This window comes from Trichosurus vulpecula, chromosome 1 (assembly GCF_011100635.1).
Source record: "Trichosurus vulpecula isolate mTriVul1 chromosome 1, mTriVul1.pri, whole genome shotgun sequence".
In the NCBI taxonomy this organism is placed as follows: domain Eukaryota; kingdom Metazoa; phylum Chordata; class Mammalia; order Diprotodontia; family Phalangeridae; genus Trichosurus; species Trichosurus vulpecula.
The window spans coordinates 324927854-324946755 of NC_050573.1; positions in this window are offsets into that span (position 1 = coordinate 324927854).

Below are 18902 nucleotides of genomic sequence, written 5' to 3' on the forward strand. Positions count from 1 at the left end.
AAGTTATTCTCAGCAACAAAATGATCTAAGACAATTCCAAAGCACTCAGTATGAGAAATGATATTTCCCTCCAGAGGAAGTCTGAGTACAGATTGAAGCACAGAGATAGAGACAGAGATAGATATAGATGCACACGTACATATACACACATATGTACATATGTGTATATATGTGTATATAGGTATACGTGTGTGTTCATACACATACATGCACATATACATACAATACATTCATATACTATATATACAGTATATACAGACATATAAACATACATATACATATAGATGCATGTGCACATAGACACACACTATATGCATAGATATGTATATTACACATATACATGTTCGGGTTTGGGGGGCATATTTGGAATGTTGAAAATTGTTTTTATGTGCAATTGAAAAAAACAAAAGATTAAAAGAAAAAGTATCCTTCCTTGGGAAAAAAGTTGAGAATTCAGAGAGAGTCAGTGACTTGCCTCAAATTATCATTACTGGGTAAGCAAGGAAAAAGAACACAGGCAGCAGTGTTTTCATAAATGTTTAATGATAAATTTTTTGAGCCATTATGTCTTTTTGAAATTTTTTCTGAATTATTAACACTTGTTCGTCACTTTCTTAAGACTAGATCATCAATAAAAACAACAAAAAAACAAGGCCTTTTTTATAGCATTTGCTGATCTCTCAGGGATAAATGTTCACTAAAAATTAATAATAGTCTGATTTTAGCACGCTCCTGAATGTACTCTCTCTTGGCTCTGTTTTTGAAACAGATCATGCTGTCATTCTAAGCTACAAATGAGAGTCCTTAGTTATACAACCAGAGACTCTGTCTTCAGAAAATGATGAATGGGAATTTATAGTTATTCTTACTATTTGGTGATTTAGGGTAAAGAGAATCCCCAAATTCCAAAACAATTCCAGTTTCAGAAAAAATGAATTGTACTTGTTAACTACTCACTACACAAACATTATGTGTATGTTGAAATTTAACTTGTTCTATTCCCACTGCCCACTCCACTACCAGTCAATAAGTAAGTTTATAAGTAGCTAGTAAAAAGTAACAATGGTAAAAAATACAATTGCATTGGGGAACATACAAAACCCTATCAAACTGTCCTATAAATTAAGTGAGCTTAATAGTTATGTGAAAACTGTCTCACAAATTAGTAGAGCATAGGAGCCACTGGAAACTGTCTCATAAATTAGTTAAGGCCATACCCTGAGACTCAGTAAATAAGGGGAAGCCAGCTAAGCCTTAATGTAAGGGCTATTTGATCTGGTTAATGAAGTCTGTAAGCTTCAGATAAGTTCCAGATGTGTTCAGTAAGAACAGCAAAACACTAGTGAAGCATTATGCTTATGAACTAATCTTAATCCTATTACTGACAACATTGAGATGATGTGGGTATGTTAATGAATTAAGCCTAAAGAGTGTTAGTCTACCCACCACCAAAATCCATAAAATGAGACCTCAAACTCCCCTATCTCCCAATAATTCCTTGATCTGGTAAAGGTACTTTTCTCCTAATGTTCCCAACTCTGCTCTGCAGCTACTTATGTGACAGTATAGCTCCCCTTCCTCATTCTCTTCCCTACTGCTGCCTGCCTCCTTCTACGATCCCATCCCTCATCCCAACACCATTTTTCTCTGTACCCTCTGTGCCTTATTAAAGTGTCATTGAAACATTATTCCCCACTTATCATTAATGTGGCCTTTCTGGGCAAGTATTCAAAAAGCTGTGTGTGCTTGCCCCACCTCAAGCCAAAGGGGTCCCTAAATGGTGCTACTCAATTATTCATCAATTGGGCACACCACAAATGAGATAACATGCTGCTAACAGTCACCTCTGCTATGAATTAATTGATAGAAAGTAGGAGTGGGCAGCTGAACCTCATGTCTCCTCTAAAACAAGATTTTTTCTTCCTTTCCTTGGGTTGCAATAAATTAATTAATAGTTCCATAAATAAATTAACAATTCCTCATGAGTCAGGCCCTGCATGCTGGTTTTTAGTTCAAAAAATATTACTTACGAAGAGGCAACAGTGTTTAATTTTACAGTAAAAAGTATGTAAGCATTAAGGAAGAGTTCAGAAGTATTGACTGGAAAGCCAACACAAGTATTAGGACAGACTTGAGGAACTCAGCAGCAGCTCCTTCGGTACTTCTGAGACTAGAATTCCAAATATGAAGAGATACTTTTCTATGAAAATTATGAACTGATACTTGGTGAGCAGAAAATAATGGTGACTAAATGGATTTTTATATCAGTATCACTTTCAGTGACCTTGAGAATTGAGAAGTTTTTTTTTTTTGTTTGTTTTAAGACTAGCACCATTTCAGAAAATGAAATTGGTTAGAAACTAAGAGGGAAGAATATAATCTCACTAATTTTTTTTTCATTCAGATCTTTTGTGATTTCTGCTTGAAGTTTTGGTTCATATGTCATTTTAAAAATGTAATGATACTATGTTTAATATAATCATGTTTTATATTTATATACAATTTATATATTTTATTATATTATATGTATATTCATTATATATTTTAAACATATCATGTCTATATTTATATGCAATTTAAATATCACCATTATCTGCAAGAGACCCACAAAACAAATACTATTTTGAAAAGAAAAGAAGATGCCAAACTCCACCCGAACTGTACAATACATTTAAAAAGTTTGGAAATATGTGCAATGTACTACAGCTGTGGACCTCTCATCTCTGCAGAGTATTTGGGCAGGGGTATCTTTTCCATATATTTTCCCCAGAGCCATGATTTAGGATGGCAATTCTTTATATTTACATTGGTATAATATTACACATTGACCTCTTAGATGAATTTTTCATGCTCCCCTTTAGTGATCATATTCATAATTTCTTATACCATGATAATATTTCATTGCATACATGAACCACAATGGGCTTAACATTTTACAGTCATTAAGCATTAATTTTACTTAATTTTCATAACCACACAAAGTGTTTTTATAAACATTTTGAGCTACATAGGATTTTTCTTCTTATCAATGACCTGTATTACACATAACCCTAACAGTGTAATCTCTATGTGAAAAGGCACGGCCATTTTAAACACTTTGCATAATTCTAAATTACTTTTGAAAATGGTTGTATCAATTCACAGTAGCACCATACATTCACAAATGTATCTGTCATCCCTCAAACATGAACTATCCCTATTTTGCAATCTTTGTGAATTCACTACATGTCAAATGAAACCTTAGTAATGCTGTGATTTAATAAGAGCTAGTAATATTAGTTAACTATTATATAGTACTTACTATGTGCCAGGCATTGGGCTAGGTGCTTTGCAATTTTCTTATTTGGTGTTCACAACAAATTTGCAAGATGGGTGCTATTGTCATCCACATTTTACATATGAAGAAACAAACAAGAAAGTTTAAATGACTTGCCCAGGATCACATAACTAGTAAGTGTCTGAGGTTACATTTGAACTCTGGTCTTTACTTCAGGCTGGCCAATCTATCTACAATGCAACTTTTATGAGTAATTTGGAAGATTCTATTGTACGGTTATTAATAGCTTAAATTCTTTCAGGAATGATTTGTTCATGTTATTTGACAATATATCTACATAGGAATGGTTTTATTCATACATGAACATATAGATGGATAGACAGCTAGAAAGATGTGTACATATATACAGGCATAGGTCTAAGTATCTATACATAGAGAGAGAAAGAGAGAGAGAGAGAGAGACAGAGAGAGAGACAGAAAGAGAGACAGAGAGACAGAGAGAGATACTGACATATAAAGATATAGATGTGCTAATTGTCTACATATTGTGAATACTGAATCCTTATCCGAGAATTGAATGCAAGGATATTTTCCCCATCTAAGCACTTTCTTTGCTACCTTAAGTGTATACATTTTATTTATGTAGAAATTTTCTAGTTTTGCTAATCAAACTTAACAATTTTCTGTTTTTTATTGTCTCTATCCTTCAGTTAAAAAGGAATCTCACATCCATAACTATAAAGATATATGATGTACTTCATATCTCATTTATTACCATATGATCTTTAATACAGACATCTTACATCCATTTTAATTTATTGTGGGATATATAATGCATGATGTCAGCATAAGCTTTTTTATTTTTACCATACTGCTTTTTATTTTTAAGAGCACTTTTTATTAAATAGGGAATTTTTCCTAATTAATTTATGTTTTCCAGTTTATCAAACACTCAGCTAAGTTCTACTGTTTTTGTTCTCCTTATCTATTCTGTTTCATTGATTTACTACTTTTTTATAACCAATAACCAATGTTTTTTTGATAATCACTGTTTTATATTACCTTTGAATCTTGGAAGTGCTATCCCTTCATCCCCTTCATCCCTATAATTTTCTTTATTTCCCTTGATATTCTAGGTATTTTGTTTCTCCAAATGAAGCTTTAATCTTACTATTTTTTGAACACTGTAAAGTATCTCTTTCATAGTTTGGTTGGTAAAGCATTAAAATTGGAAATTAACTTTGAGAGCATAGTCACTTTTTAATGACTTAGCACTGCTCAGCCATGAGCATTGAATATTCCTCTGTATATTTAAGTTGTTGGTTATTTCTTTAAGGACCATTTTGTATGTCAATATTTAAAGGTATTTTATCTGTTTAGATAGATTGATAACCAAATATCATATGCATTTTCTAGTTTTTTTATATGAATTTTTTTCCCACTTCATCAGCTCTAATTTTTTTTTTATTTTTAGTTTACAACACATGGTTCTACATAATTTTGAGTTCCAGATTTTCTCCCCTCCCTCCCCAAGATGGCATGGAATTTCATATAACTACCATGTATAACTTCGCATTGAATTAATTTATACACTAGTCAAGTCAACGACTATAGCAATCTACTCTTTGATAAACCCAAAGAGGCCAGCTTCTGGGTCAAGAATTCACTATTTCACAAAAACTGCTGGGAAAATTAGAAAATGGTAGGGCAGAAACTGGGCATAGACCAATACCTTACATCATATACCAGAATAAAGTCAAAATGGGTTCATGATTTAGGAGTAAAAGCTGATACTATAAGTGATTTGGGAGAGCAAGGGATAGTTTACTTATCAGATTTATGGAAAAGAAAAGAATTCATGACTCAACAAGAGATAGAGAGCATTACAAAATGCAAAATGGATAATTTTGATTATGTTAAATTGAAATGTTTTTGTACAAAAAAAAAGCCAATGCAACAAAAATTAGGAGGGAAGCAGAAAATTGGGAGAAAATGTTTGTAACTAGTGTCTCTGATAAAAGCCTAATTTCTAAAATATACAGGGAACTGAACCAAATATATAGGAATACAAGCCATTTCCCAATTGTGAAATGGTCAAAGGATATGAACATGCAGTTTTCAGAGGAAGAAATTAAAGCTATCTATAGGCATATGAAAAAATGCTTGGGATCACTACTGATTAGAGAAATGCAAATCAAAACAACTTTTAGATACCACATCTCTCCTGTAAGATTAGCTAAAATAACAAAGCAGGAGGATGATAAATGCTGGAGAGGATGTGGGAAAATTGGAATGTTGTTACATTTCTGGCGGAGTTGTGAGATGATCCAGCCATTTTGGAGAGTAATTTGGAACTACGCCCAAAGAGCCATAGGAATGTTCATACCCTTTGACCCAGCAATACCACTTCTAGGGTTGTATCCCAAAGAAACCACACAAGAGGGGAAGGGACCCATATGTACAAAGATATTTATAGTGGCTCTTTTTGTGGTACCAAGAATTGGAAATCAAAGGGATGCCCATCAATTGGGGAATGGCTGAACAAGCTGTGGTATATGAAGGTAATGGAATACTATTGTGCCATAAGAAATGGGGATGATACAGACTTCGTAACAACCTGGAAAAACCTACATGACATAATGCTGAGTGAGCGGAGCAGAGCCAGGAGAACATTGTACACAACCACAGATATATGCATTCCGTGAGGACCAACCCTGACAGACTTCGCTCTTCTCAGCAACACAAGGTGCAGGGATAACTCCAGGGGGCTCATGAAGGAGAATGCTATCTACACCCAGAGAAAGAACTGTGAAGTTTGAATGCAGATTGAGGCGCACTATATGCTTGCCTTTTTTCTTCTCTTTTGTTTTTGTTTTTGGGTTTTTTTTGGTTCTGTTTCTTCTTTCTCATGATTCATTACATTGGTCATAATTCTTCTTCACAATTTTCTAGTTATGTTAATGATATATCCCCTTCTACGTCCTTTTATTTAGTTATCCCCTCTTTCCCCACCTCTTTCTGAGTTAAGCAGTTAAGTAAAATCTTCCTCTCCTCCCCTTCAAAATGAATGGAAGTCTGTACGTGTAAACATGTATGGAAGTGAAAGAGATAAAGGAGCTGCTGAGTGGATCCCAGACTACAAGCCTAAGGTTCCTTTTGAGAAATCTTGACACTGTGTGGATCCTGGTGGGGAAGGAATACCTGATAAGGGTGTAAGGAATTAGTTTTCTCTGCTTAATTCATTAGGTTATTTCACTGGGTGTAATTAGTGACTTAGCCTGTGGAGAAAGCTACTTTTCTTCTACCACATAATTCTTATTTTGGAAGGTTTTGGGCTATTGAGAGGATTAGAGAAATCTTGTTGGTTATGTGACCTACAAGTCTTAGCCATTAATTTAAATAAAAGAAACTTTCACTAATGTTTTGCTCAAACTCTTAGGAAGTTTCATTTATGTATTTTTCTTGACATAAAGCCAATATTTACTTCTTCGTATACACTATTTCTGGCTCTACTTTCTAGGGCCAAGCAAAATACAACCAATTGCTCTCCTATGTGACAGCCCAGATTTGAATATAGCTATCATAAGATTCCTAAACCTTATTGTGATTTTATAAGGGTTAAAATTATCAAATTAAAAAAATGTAGAGAATAAATAAAATCCCTTCTTTTTCATGTGGTTATCTTAGTTAATGATTCATTTAGATTGTCTTCACCTACTTAACTACTCCATCATTAGCATTTATGCAGAGTCTCCATTTCCTGAAACATGAAATGGGCAAGAAGATGCTATACATGTACTTTGGAATGAAAAATCAAGGTACAACTTATGAATAAATACCAACAAAGGAATTTAAATTAGACTTTGTTTTATTTTTCCAAATTTTTTGCGGAATCCTGACAGTGAAACTTCAATGAAACTAGAAATCAGTAATTTGAATAGAGGATTTTTCAATTTCTTTCTGAATACTTCTCTACAAAATCATCAGGCTGAAAGAAACAAATAGATAAAAAAACTGGGGGAAACTCAAGTTCTTGACCAATGAGTCTATATCACTTAGAGTTTCCTACTTCCTAGCGATAGCTAAAGAACCCACTCCTGGAATACTGAATGGAGTTGTGATCTTGTGCTTTTGAAATAATAGTAAGGAGATATTTCTGAAAATTACTCCTGTCTTTTAGTCAAGGAATTCTCTAACTTCACTCAGGTGAACTCCATCAAATTCCCCTCCAACTAATTCTAAAATAAAGCATTTAACAAAATTCTGGAGCATCAGAACCAATAAAAGATCAGGTCAAACAATTTTCCAACACGAGACAACCTCAGAGATGGTAGGGAAAGGTCGTTCTCACCTGGGTTATGGTCAGGCCTCGACTTCAGCTCAGGCCTTCTCTTACACCAGCAGAGGGACTTGGAGGCACCTACATTGGCAGCAGCAGGTGCTTCTGAAGTTCTCAGCCCAAAGATGGTGGGTATGGGTGGGTTTGGACTACTGGTCAGAAGGAGATGGTAGGGTACCCTTGGCTGGCACTAAGTTCAGAACCACGTTGTGTTGTCCATATTCACTTCTGGCTCACAGTCCCCAGGAAGAAAGGAGCCACAGCACTTGTGCCACAGAGTAACAAGGATGCTTGTCATGGTTCCAAGTGAGATAAGAGTGCTTGTGGTCATTCACAGTAGAGAAGTTATTCTGGTCACAATTCTAATACAGAGGGGAACAATAGAAAGTGGTATATCAGGAGAGTGGGGTACATGCTCATAGTCCCAGAGATGAGAGAAGAGCTAGCAATGGTGGCTACAGGGGAGCAAACTCCTTTCCTGGGTAAAGGCCAAAGCACTGGCCAAGAGACAGTGATTATACCTTCCCTTAGATAATACAACTTTGGAAGCACTGAACCAAGAGCTAGCTCTAAAAATCACAGAAAAAAAGGTCTGAAGCTTGGGGGAGTGCCTCCTCCATACCAGGAAGAGAACTAAAGTTTAAGAGGCTGTTTTAAGAAGAAATCAAAGGTATTTGTAGTCATATTAAAATGTTCTTTTAGTAGTGGCAAAGTATTGAAAATTGAGGGGATGCCCATCATTTTGGGAATGGCTGAACAAGTTATGATACAATTGTGATGGGATATTATTGTTCTATGAGAAATGATGATCAAGATACTTAAATAAAAACCTGGGAACACTTATTTGAACTGATGCAAAGTGAAATGAGCAGGACCAATAGAATACTGTGCATAGTAATGGCAATATCATGGGATGATCAATTATGAATTACTTAGCCATTCTCAGCAATGCAAAGTCCCAAGACAATTCTGAAGGACTTATGATGAAAAATGATATCCACCTTCAGAGAAAGTACAGATAGTCTGAATGCAGAGTGAAACATATTTTTTAATTAAAAATATTCTTGACTTTATTTTGGTTTGCATTTTCTTTTGCAAGTTGGTTAATATAAATATATTTTGCATGACTACATATGTATAATTTGTAACAAATTGCCTTTTCCAAAAGCAGGTAGGGTAGGGAAGGAGAGAATAAAAGGGAGGCAGAGAATTGGTAACTCAAGTTTTTATTTTATTTTATGGATTTTTTCAATTACATGTAAAAACAATTTCTAGCCTTTACTTTTTAAATTTTGAGTTCAAAATTCTCTTCCTCACTCCCTCCTCGCCTACCTCCCTGAGACAGGAAGCAATTTAGAATAGGTTATACATGTACAATCATGCAAAACATATTTTCATATTACTCATGTTGAGAAGAAAACACAGAACAGGAAAAGAATAAAAATATTGAAAAAAAATAATAGTATGTTTCAATCTGCTTTAAGAATCCACCAATTCAAGGGTGGAGCCAAGATGGCAGCTGCAAAGCAGAGACTTCCCTAAAGATCTCCCCCAAATCCCTCCAAACACCTGTAAAAGTGACTGTTAATTAATTCTAGAGTAGCAGAATGCATGAAACAGCAGAGGGAAACAGGTATCCAGGCCAGGAGAGCCTGGATGATCGCTGGGAAGGTTCTATTGCAGGGTGATAGGAGTGGAGCAAAGCCTAGCATGGGCCATGCCAAGACAGACCAGACATGGAGTCAGCCAGCTGGAATAGGCCTTAGGGTCATGAATCATTGAGCTGTGGCAGTTACCAGACTTCTCAACCCACAAAAGCAAAAGAGCAGGTTAGTGGGAAACTGTAGGATCGAGTTTAGAGCAGTCCAGCCCCAACACTGGGGGTGGCAGAGGTGGGGCAGCAGTGGCAGTGGCAGCAGCAGGAAGCTCCTGAGGCTGCTTCCAGAGCTCCAACAACAGCTGCTTCCTGAGTCCCTGGCTCACAGAGTGGAAGGAATCTAGCAGTGCATCAGAGTGGGAGTGCAAGAAGCGCTTTGTGGGTACAGAGGTAGTTTCTCTTGCTGTGCCCTGCTTGGATCTGGACTGCAGTCCTGGTTAGCTGTTCTTGGGGGAGGAGGAGTGCTGCTGTGACAGAGTCTGCAGTGATGGCAGAGTAGAAGTAGTTCTGAAAACTGCAGTGCTTGGACCCTAAAACATGGGACAAAGTATTCTTTACTCTACAAGCAGTCAAATCCTCTCAAAAAGTTCAAGGGTCAAGTAGTTGGCTGGGAACATAAACAGGCAGTGAAAATGAACTCAGACAAACTCAGACTCAAACTCAAACTCTAGCTTCATTTTCTGGTGACAAAGAAGATCAAAACATGTAGCCAGAAGAAGTCAACAAAGTCATAGAGCCTACATCAAAAGCATGCAAAAAAAAATAGGAATTGGTCTCAGGCCATGGTAGGGCTCAAAAAGGATTTGAAAAAGCTAGTAAGAGAAGTAGAGAAAAAATTGGGATGAGAAATGAGAGTGATGCAAGAAAACCATGAAAAACAAGTTAATGACTTGCTAAAGGAGACCCAAAAACTACTGAAGAAAATAACATTTTAAAGAATAGACTAACCCAGATGTCAAAAGAGCTCCAAAAAGCCAATGAGGAGAAGAATGCCTTGAAAGGCAGAATTAACCAAAAGGAAAAGGAGGTCCAAAAGACCACTGAAGAAAATACCACCTTAAAAATTAGATTAGAGCAAGTAGGAGCTAGTGACTTTATGAAAAATCAAAATATTATAAGACAGAACCAAAGGAATGAAAAAAAATGGAAGACCATGTGAAATATCTTATCGGAAAAACCACTGACCTGAAAAATAGATCCAGGAGAGATAATTTAAAAATTATTGGACTACCTGAAAGCCATGATCAAAAAAATAGCATAGACATCATCTTTCAAGAAATTATCAAGGACAACTGCCCTGATATTCCAGAACCAGAGGGTAAAATAGAAATTGAAAAACTCCACAAATCACCTCCTGAAAAAGACCCCAAAAAGAAAACTCCTTGGAATATTGTCACCAAATTCCAGAGTTCCCAGATTGAGGAGAAAATACTGCAATCAGCCAGAAAGAAACAATTTGAATATGGTGGAAACACAATCAGGATAATCCAAGATCTAGCAGCTTCTACATCAAGGGATCAAAGGGCTTGGAATATGATATTCTGGAGGTCAAATGAGTTAGGATTAAAACCAAGAATCACCTACCCAGGAAAACTGAGTATCATGTTCCAAGGCAAAATATGGATTTTCAATAAAATAGAGGACCTTCAAGCTTTCTCAATGAAAGGAGCAGAGCTGAATAGAAAATTTGGCTTTCAAATACAAGAATCAAGAGAAGCATGAAAAGGTAAGCAGGAAATAGAATTCATAAGGGACTTACTAAAGTTGAACTGTTTTGTTTACATTCCTAAATGGAAAGATAATTTGTGTAATTCCTGAGACTTTTCTCAGTATTAGGGTAGTTGAAGGGAATGCACAAATATGTAGACAGAGGGCACAGGGTGAGTTGAATATGAAGTGATGATATCTAAAAATAAAATTAAGGGGTGAGAGAGGAATATACTTAAAGAGGGAGATAGGGAGAGATAGAATGGGGTAAATTATCTCACATAAAAATGGCAAAAAAAGAAGTTCTGTTGGAAGGGAGAAGGGGGCAGATGAGGGGAAATGAGTGAATCTTGCTCTTATCAGATTTGATTTGAGGATAGAATAACATATACACTCAATTAGGGATCTTACTCCACAGGAAAGCAAGGGAAAGGGGATAAAAAAGCAGGGATGATAGAAGGGAGGGCAGATGTGGGAGGAGGTAATCAAAAGCAAACACTTTTGAAAACGGACACGGTCAAAGGAGAAAACTGAATAAAGGGAGATGGGACAGGATGGAAGGGAATATAGCTAGCCTTTCACAATGTGAACATTGTGGAAGTGTTTTACATAATGATACATGCCTGCCCTATGTTGAATTGCTTGCCTTCCTAGGGAGAGTGGTTGGGAAGGGAAGAGGGGAGAGAATTTGGAACTCAAATTTTTAAAAGCAAGTGCTCAAAAAATTGTTTTTGCATGCAGTTGGGGAACAAGATATGTGGGGAATGGGGCATAGAAATCTATCCTGCCCTACAAGAAAGTAGGGGGAAAGGGGATGGGGGGTGTGGTGACAGAAGGGAGGGGTTGACTGGGGAATGAGGAAATCAGAATATATGCCATCTTGGAAGGGGGGGAGGGTAGAAATGGGGAGAATATTTGTTAACTCAAAATGTTGTGGAAATCAGTGTTGAAAACTAAACTACTAAATAAAAATGATTTAAAAAAGACTCCACCCATTCTTTCTCTGATGGTGTATAGCATTTTACATTATAAGTCTTTTGGAATTGTTTTGGATCATTGTATCACTGAGAATAGTGAAGTAATCCATAGTTGATAATCACATGGTATTGGTCTTATTGTATACATTGTTTTCCTGGTTCTGCTCACTTCACTTTTCATCAATTCATGAAATTCTTTCCAGAATTTTCTGAAAGCATCTTGCTCATCAATCCTTATAATACAATGGTATTTCCTTACAATCATATACCACATCTTGTACAGTCATTCCCCAATTGGTGGGCATCCATTCAATTTCCAATTTTTTTGTCACCACAAAAAGAGCTGCTGTAAATATTTTTACATACATATATAGGTCACGTTCCATTTTTAAAAATTTCTTTGGCATTCTGACTTAGTAGTGGTATTACTAGATGAAAAGATATGCACAGTTTTGTAACCCTTTGGGCCTAAATCCAAATTGTTCCCCAGGTTGGCTGGATTAGGAACTCAAATTAATACATACATGCATACATACATACATACTTACATGCATACACATGTTAAAAATTGTGTAAATGTAATTAAAATAAGAATTAGGTGTAAATGAAAAAAGAAGAGAAAGAAGGAAAAAAAGGAAAGAAAGAAGAACTGAATAAACAAGGAATAAACACAGGATATGATTGTGTTTTATGTTCTTGTTTTCAATATTAATTTTCTTTATGAAGGGCCTTAATATCAACACATTAATTGTACACCCAGCTAACTTCTCTCTTCTTTGCACTCTGAAGAAGTCCTATAAAATAATCCCACTGATTTTGATAAGACCTTTAAGCAAGATGATTTACATTTTGTAAATATAGGAAATACATTTGTTTCTGTTGCCATTGAAACACAATACCCTTCATCTGAGTATTTTAGATTAAACAAAAATTCAAGAAAATTTCCTTTATTTTCTTTACAGATTTCATTTTCCTCTCCCCATGCCACTTGTCTTCAAGCATCTTTTTTACTTTGTTAATTGAAAAATATGCCTCATATGAACAGTGACCAAAAATTGAAATATTCTGTGATTTGAGCAAGTATTCTAAGGAAATACTAAAATGTCTGGCAGTACCCGGCAAAAAAAGTACATGAGTAATGCATGTTTCCTTTTCCACTCTGCAGAAGAGGTCTACCGAAATAATATGGATGTTTTAGTTGGTGGGGACATCTCTCTTATTAATACCAGCTATTTTGATTGTGAAGATAATTTTTAGTTTCCAGAGGGCAACAAAACAGATAATCATCAAAATTATGATCATATATTAGAGTAGGAAAAGGCTAGATTATATTAGGAAGCTAAAACCAAGAGAGCCTATTGCAAAGTTTCTTGTAAATAGATATTTAATAATGCTTCACTCGTGTTAAGAAGTGGAGTTCTTTTTCCTATTACTTCTTTGGGATTCCTTATTTAAGGAAATACATTTTGAATGTTAATTCTTTCTCCTGAAAAGTTTTCACTTTCACTCCAATTCCTTCTGATATTAGGACCTGAACCCAGATTTTTTAACTGAAAAAAAAAAAAAAAAACCTCTCTGGTTACTCTGATGTGATACCTCTTAAAAAATAAAACAGAAAAAAAAATGAAAAGTAGCAAAATACAACCAGAAACTCCCAAAGAGGAAATAACATAATTGGAAAATAGCAGATCATCCCTTGGAATACTCACAAGTAACAAGTGCGGAACAAAAGGAGAACAATGTAGGAGGGATCAATCAGAGCAGAGGCAAAGATTGCTAAAACTTCTGTTTTTTTTTTTCTTCCTTCTTGTCTGAGAACATAGGATCACCCTCTTCCTTGCTTGATCTCTCAAGCCTCATATTACTTCTGTGACTCATTATGTATTAGGAGGGCAGAGTTTATAATCTCAAAGAGGATCATAAACATGTCTGAAAGGTTCGGAACCGCCGGATACAAGAAACTCTCAAAGTAGAAGGCAGAAGAATCAAAACATATATTTAGGCTCCACAGTAACCAACCCATGAACCAGCAACCCCATTTTGATATATTGATCAAAAGCTTCCAGGCCCAATATGTACGCCTTGAAAGAGTAACCAGGAGGCTACAGAGAAGCATGATTGCGTAAAGCAAAATCATGCTTCCCCCTCTATGGTAAAAAGATTACCCACTGGCCTGAAGTCTTTGTTCAGCTTCCTCCCGTAGGTCAGCTCTGCTACTGGCAGCTCCTGCTTCGGCTGCGGCTGCAGCTGTAGCAGCCTCTGGCTCCAACGGGAGCTGCTTTTAACCATCCAGCTTCTGCGGGGGTGGAAGGTACGCCGGGGAAAGCACAGGTTCTTTCAATCTGCTTAAGCAAGGGAAGGGGTTGACCGGGAAAGCACAGGTTCTTTCAATCTGCTTAAGCAAGGGAAGGGGCCGACAAGCTTACTCCAGTCCAACATACAAACAGCATTCAGTTCAGGGGAAAAAGCCAAACTAGTCAAGGCAACTTGTTGACTAAGTGCTAAGGAGCCCATTTTTGGTTGCCAACACACCATCAAACACCTTTAATGTGTGGTCCATCGTAAGTCTCTTCCACTTTATAGATTCCATCCCCTCAACCCAGAAACATATTCGGTTAGTGTCCCTTGATTCTACTGCCTCACCAAGGTAAAATCATATATTTCTAATACTTCTGACTACTACATTGCTAGAAAAAAAAATAGCCTTCGGTCACATATTCCACTTCCTCCTCAGCTTATAAAATCCAGATTCCATTGACACCGATCTGTCAAAATAGCTTTCTCCAAGGAAGTTTATTTTTCCTTATCTCCAAATCAAAAGACCTTTATTTAGTTTGTATCCTACTTGATCTCTCTGTAGCTCTGTCTTGATAGTTTCTTCTCTTTTCTTCCATGAATCTTTTCTCTCTTGATTTTCTTTCTACTTGTTTGACTGTTTGAAGTCTTTTTTCATGTCTCTCCTTGCTCATTAATATTATCCTATACCTAAAATATGCCACCAAAAGCTTTTCCTGTGGTATTCCATTTAGTGTTTTTCCCTACATCATTCTGTTTTATCCCATGGCTTCAATCAAGTATCACTAAAATGTGGATGACTATTATATACACACACACATATATGTACATACATACATACGTATACATGTCATATATATGTATAAGTTTATATATACATACACACATAAAGCTATCCATGCACCTACACATATGTGCTTATTATACATATAAATACACACACACACACACACACACATATATATATGTATATATACACATCCTTAGTAAGAGATAGATATCTCAAGTCCTGAACTTGACTCGAAGTTTAGCCGTGTTTCTCAAGTTGTTAGCTACATGATTGATTCTATCTTGAGGACTTTCTGTAACCCTATATTAAACATTGTACAAATCGAACTCATAATCTCTGACCCCTTGCTTCCCCCCCCAAACTTCCCTTTTACTCTAGCTTCTCTATTTATTTTGAAGGCATAATATGCTTGTGGCATTTCAAGCTACAAGTGGATAAATGGAGAGCAGTATACTTCTTGTTCAAAGAAACCTGTGTTATGCGCTCTTATAGGGTTATTCTCCTGTTCTTGATGGTTCCACAGAATAAGTGACCATAAACTGATAAGGAACAATGTTAGAGATTATGGCTGTCTTTTTACTGAATTGGAGTTTATACCTAGAAAAGAGTTGGGTTATTTAGACTCTTCCCCATAGGGTTCATCCTGCCTTGTTCCCTTTTATTTGGCAGAAATAAATGTTGCTACCTGAGGACATAGTGAGAAGAACACCCTAGGGATATTGACAGGTGAATATCTTGTCTGGAGTCATACTGTTAGTAAGTATATGCCAAAGGCAAATCTTATACTCAGGCCTTCCTCATTTTGAGGCCAATTCTCACTCTAGTCTTTCATGTTGCTTTTCATTACAACTGCTATTGCCACTGCAAAAATATTTCCAAAGAAAGGAAATTTCCTGAGAAAATATTTATTGATTGCAAGGCTCTATGTTTAATAAATATCTTGGTCTAGACTCTAGAGACCTACCTACCATATTGAACGAAGTCAAATAAAACATACAATAATGATCACTTACAAATGAGTTAAGCTCTTATAACCTTCTAGAGGAAGCCCTTTACAATCTCTGTGAATTACAGTGGATTCTCTGTGGATTATTTTTAACTTATCATGTAATTATTTACATTTATCTACCCAATTAGAATGAGAGATTTTTAAGAAAATGTACTGTCATTTACCTTTCATTGTTTTCTGAGCACTTATCACAGTGCCTGGTACATTAAAAGGTGCCTAATAAATCATTATTGACTGACTGCTATCACAAACATGTGTGAGAAATGAACACTTTGAAAACTTTATCTTGCCTGTGTTTTGCAATAGGTGTTGGTGCAGTAGTAGAAGTGTTTAACAAAATTAAGCAATGTTCAAATGAAATCATGCAAAAATAATTATTTTCAAAAGCAAAAAAGGAAAATAAAGGATGTGGTCACTCAGCAATGGAGTATGATCTTCATATTCTTTCTTGGGTTTAATAAGTATACTTGAAATGAAGATATTTCCCTAGAAAGAATAGCCATAAATAAAGTGATAACCTCAATTTGCGATGTATTAGTTTCAAATTGGCAGCTTGCTTAAGAAATCTAAAATTGGATATGTATGATGAATGATTTAAAAACAAGTCATTTTTTTTCCATCAACAATATTCAATTACTGAGGCTTTTGATTTACTAAGACTGTCTTAGTATCAGTGGGATAATCTATACTAAAAGAGAATAAGTGCTAAGATGTTTGGCGTGATAACTAAAAGGGTTCTCTAAATTGATCTGCAAAATGAGCATGTGATTAATTTTGTATATCAAATAAACATTTAACCACCATGTGTTCCATGAAAGCCCATATAATCATTATTAATCTACAATCCATTGCTTTCCCTTTGAAGTTTGAGTGCTGTTTCTAATAAGTTTGAAGAAAAAATGAAATGCTAACACCAATAAGGGGAAGAAAGTGGCTCTGGCTTCTTGGTGTTGCTTTATTCTATTTCATGCACCAGTTTTTTTATGTTTCTTTCTAGCATCTTCAGTTTTATTCCTGCCTAGAAATGGAAGAAAATTTGTGATCTGAAACACACTTTCTGAAAAGTGTAACTCATTTCACGTTTCATTATGTGAATAAAAAGCCTTAAAGAATTATAAAAGTTCATTTGGTAGTATATTCTAACAGTGTAGTGATTTCACACTTTTAAAACTTGTTAACCTTCAGATAAAAAATATAAAAAGAAAGAAAAATGGGAAAAATTTCCTAAATAAGACTACTAAAGCCAAATCACACAAGTCAGATAAAAGGCTGACTATATGAGCTCTTTAAACACATACATAGAATCTACATAGCCTTCAAAAATCATTTTTTATGTAACAACATTTGTTTCTGTCATTTTCAGCATGTATTCAGTGAGACTAAGCAAATGTTTATGGATCTTCAGCTATTCCTTAATTCCAAATTTTACCACTGAGTCATGTCAATCTTCTAATGGCATTTACCTTTTAAAAATATTATTTATTCAGAAAACAGTCAAGTGAAAGGACAAGTAAACACCATAGAGTATATTTTGTAAAGTTTCAACCATTCTTTTATAGAAATGAGAATCTATAAAATCAAAATCCAAAGTTAAAAATAAACCCCAATTTCAAAACTAACATTAAGCTTCAGAATAAAAACAGATATGCTGCTTACAGAACGAGTAACAAAATCATGATGAATGATCTGTAACTTAAAGTCCATATCTGGTTTATCATACTAGTTCTGACTACTGAATTGTAGAAACAAAACTGACAAATTTGTGTATTCAGACATGTGCAACCAAAATGATGAATGTTCTAGAAATGAGCATTTGGGATAAAAATGGGATAAAGAATGGGCTTGTTTCATTGAGAAATGAAGAGAATTAAATGAAAACAAAGCTCCTTGCAAATATTTAATGATTTGTCACATAGAAGAGTGATTAGCCTTCTTTCTCATAAGGATAGAGAGTAAAGTAGGCTTAATGTGCTAAATTTACAGAAGGTGGATATTCAACCAGCATAAGAAAGAATTATGTAAAAATTATAGTTGCTAAAAAATTTAATGGACTTCTCAGAGGAATATATTTCCATGGAAATGCTCGATCAATTAACAAACACCTTATATTATTTTGTATTTATTAAATACCCACTCTTTGTTACATATTCACATATAAAAGTACAACATTTCCTCAGTCAGCAAATGCTTCACCTCATTGTAAAGAAGAGATAGTGGCAAAAGGCATCATTCTTTTAGAACACAGCCATTAATAAAATCTAAGAGAAAAAAATACAAGTGAGAAAAACTAGCAAATATATGTTTCATTTATTAGACATCAAGAATTATGAAAAAATCAAATTTATAGAAAGTTTGAATAGAACCCTGAGTTAAAAAAAAATAGAGTCATACTGGGAGTTTAAGAATGCAACTAGAAAAAGCCCAACAAAATGGATGAACATTTGAAAATATATATAAAGGTTTGTACAACAAAATTGTTCCTTTATAAAAGAGAGTAGAGTATTCACGTTGGGAGTAACAGTTCTAGAGGTGTTTATAGAAGTAATAGTGTCACTGAAGAAATCAAAGATCAGAAACACATGTCTACCAAATCAAATATCTATAAAGGAGATCTTTGCTAGAAACTAGAAATTTTCATGGAAATTGATTTATTCTCTATATATGAATGAGAGGAAAAATGCTAAAGATAAGGATAAAACCCATTTGTACCTTTTCATGGATTTGGGTTCACAATTTCTGTTATCCTCAACTCTTCCCTCCATTTTATTCCATCATACTGAAAGATGAAGAATAAGAAAACTCAATTTCATTATTATTTATGGTCAAAAAGGAAGATGTGATTTGATAAGCA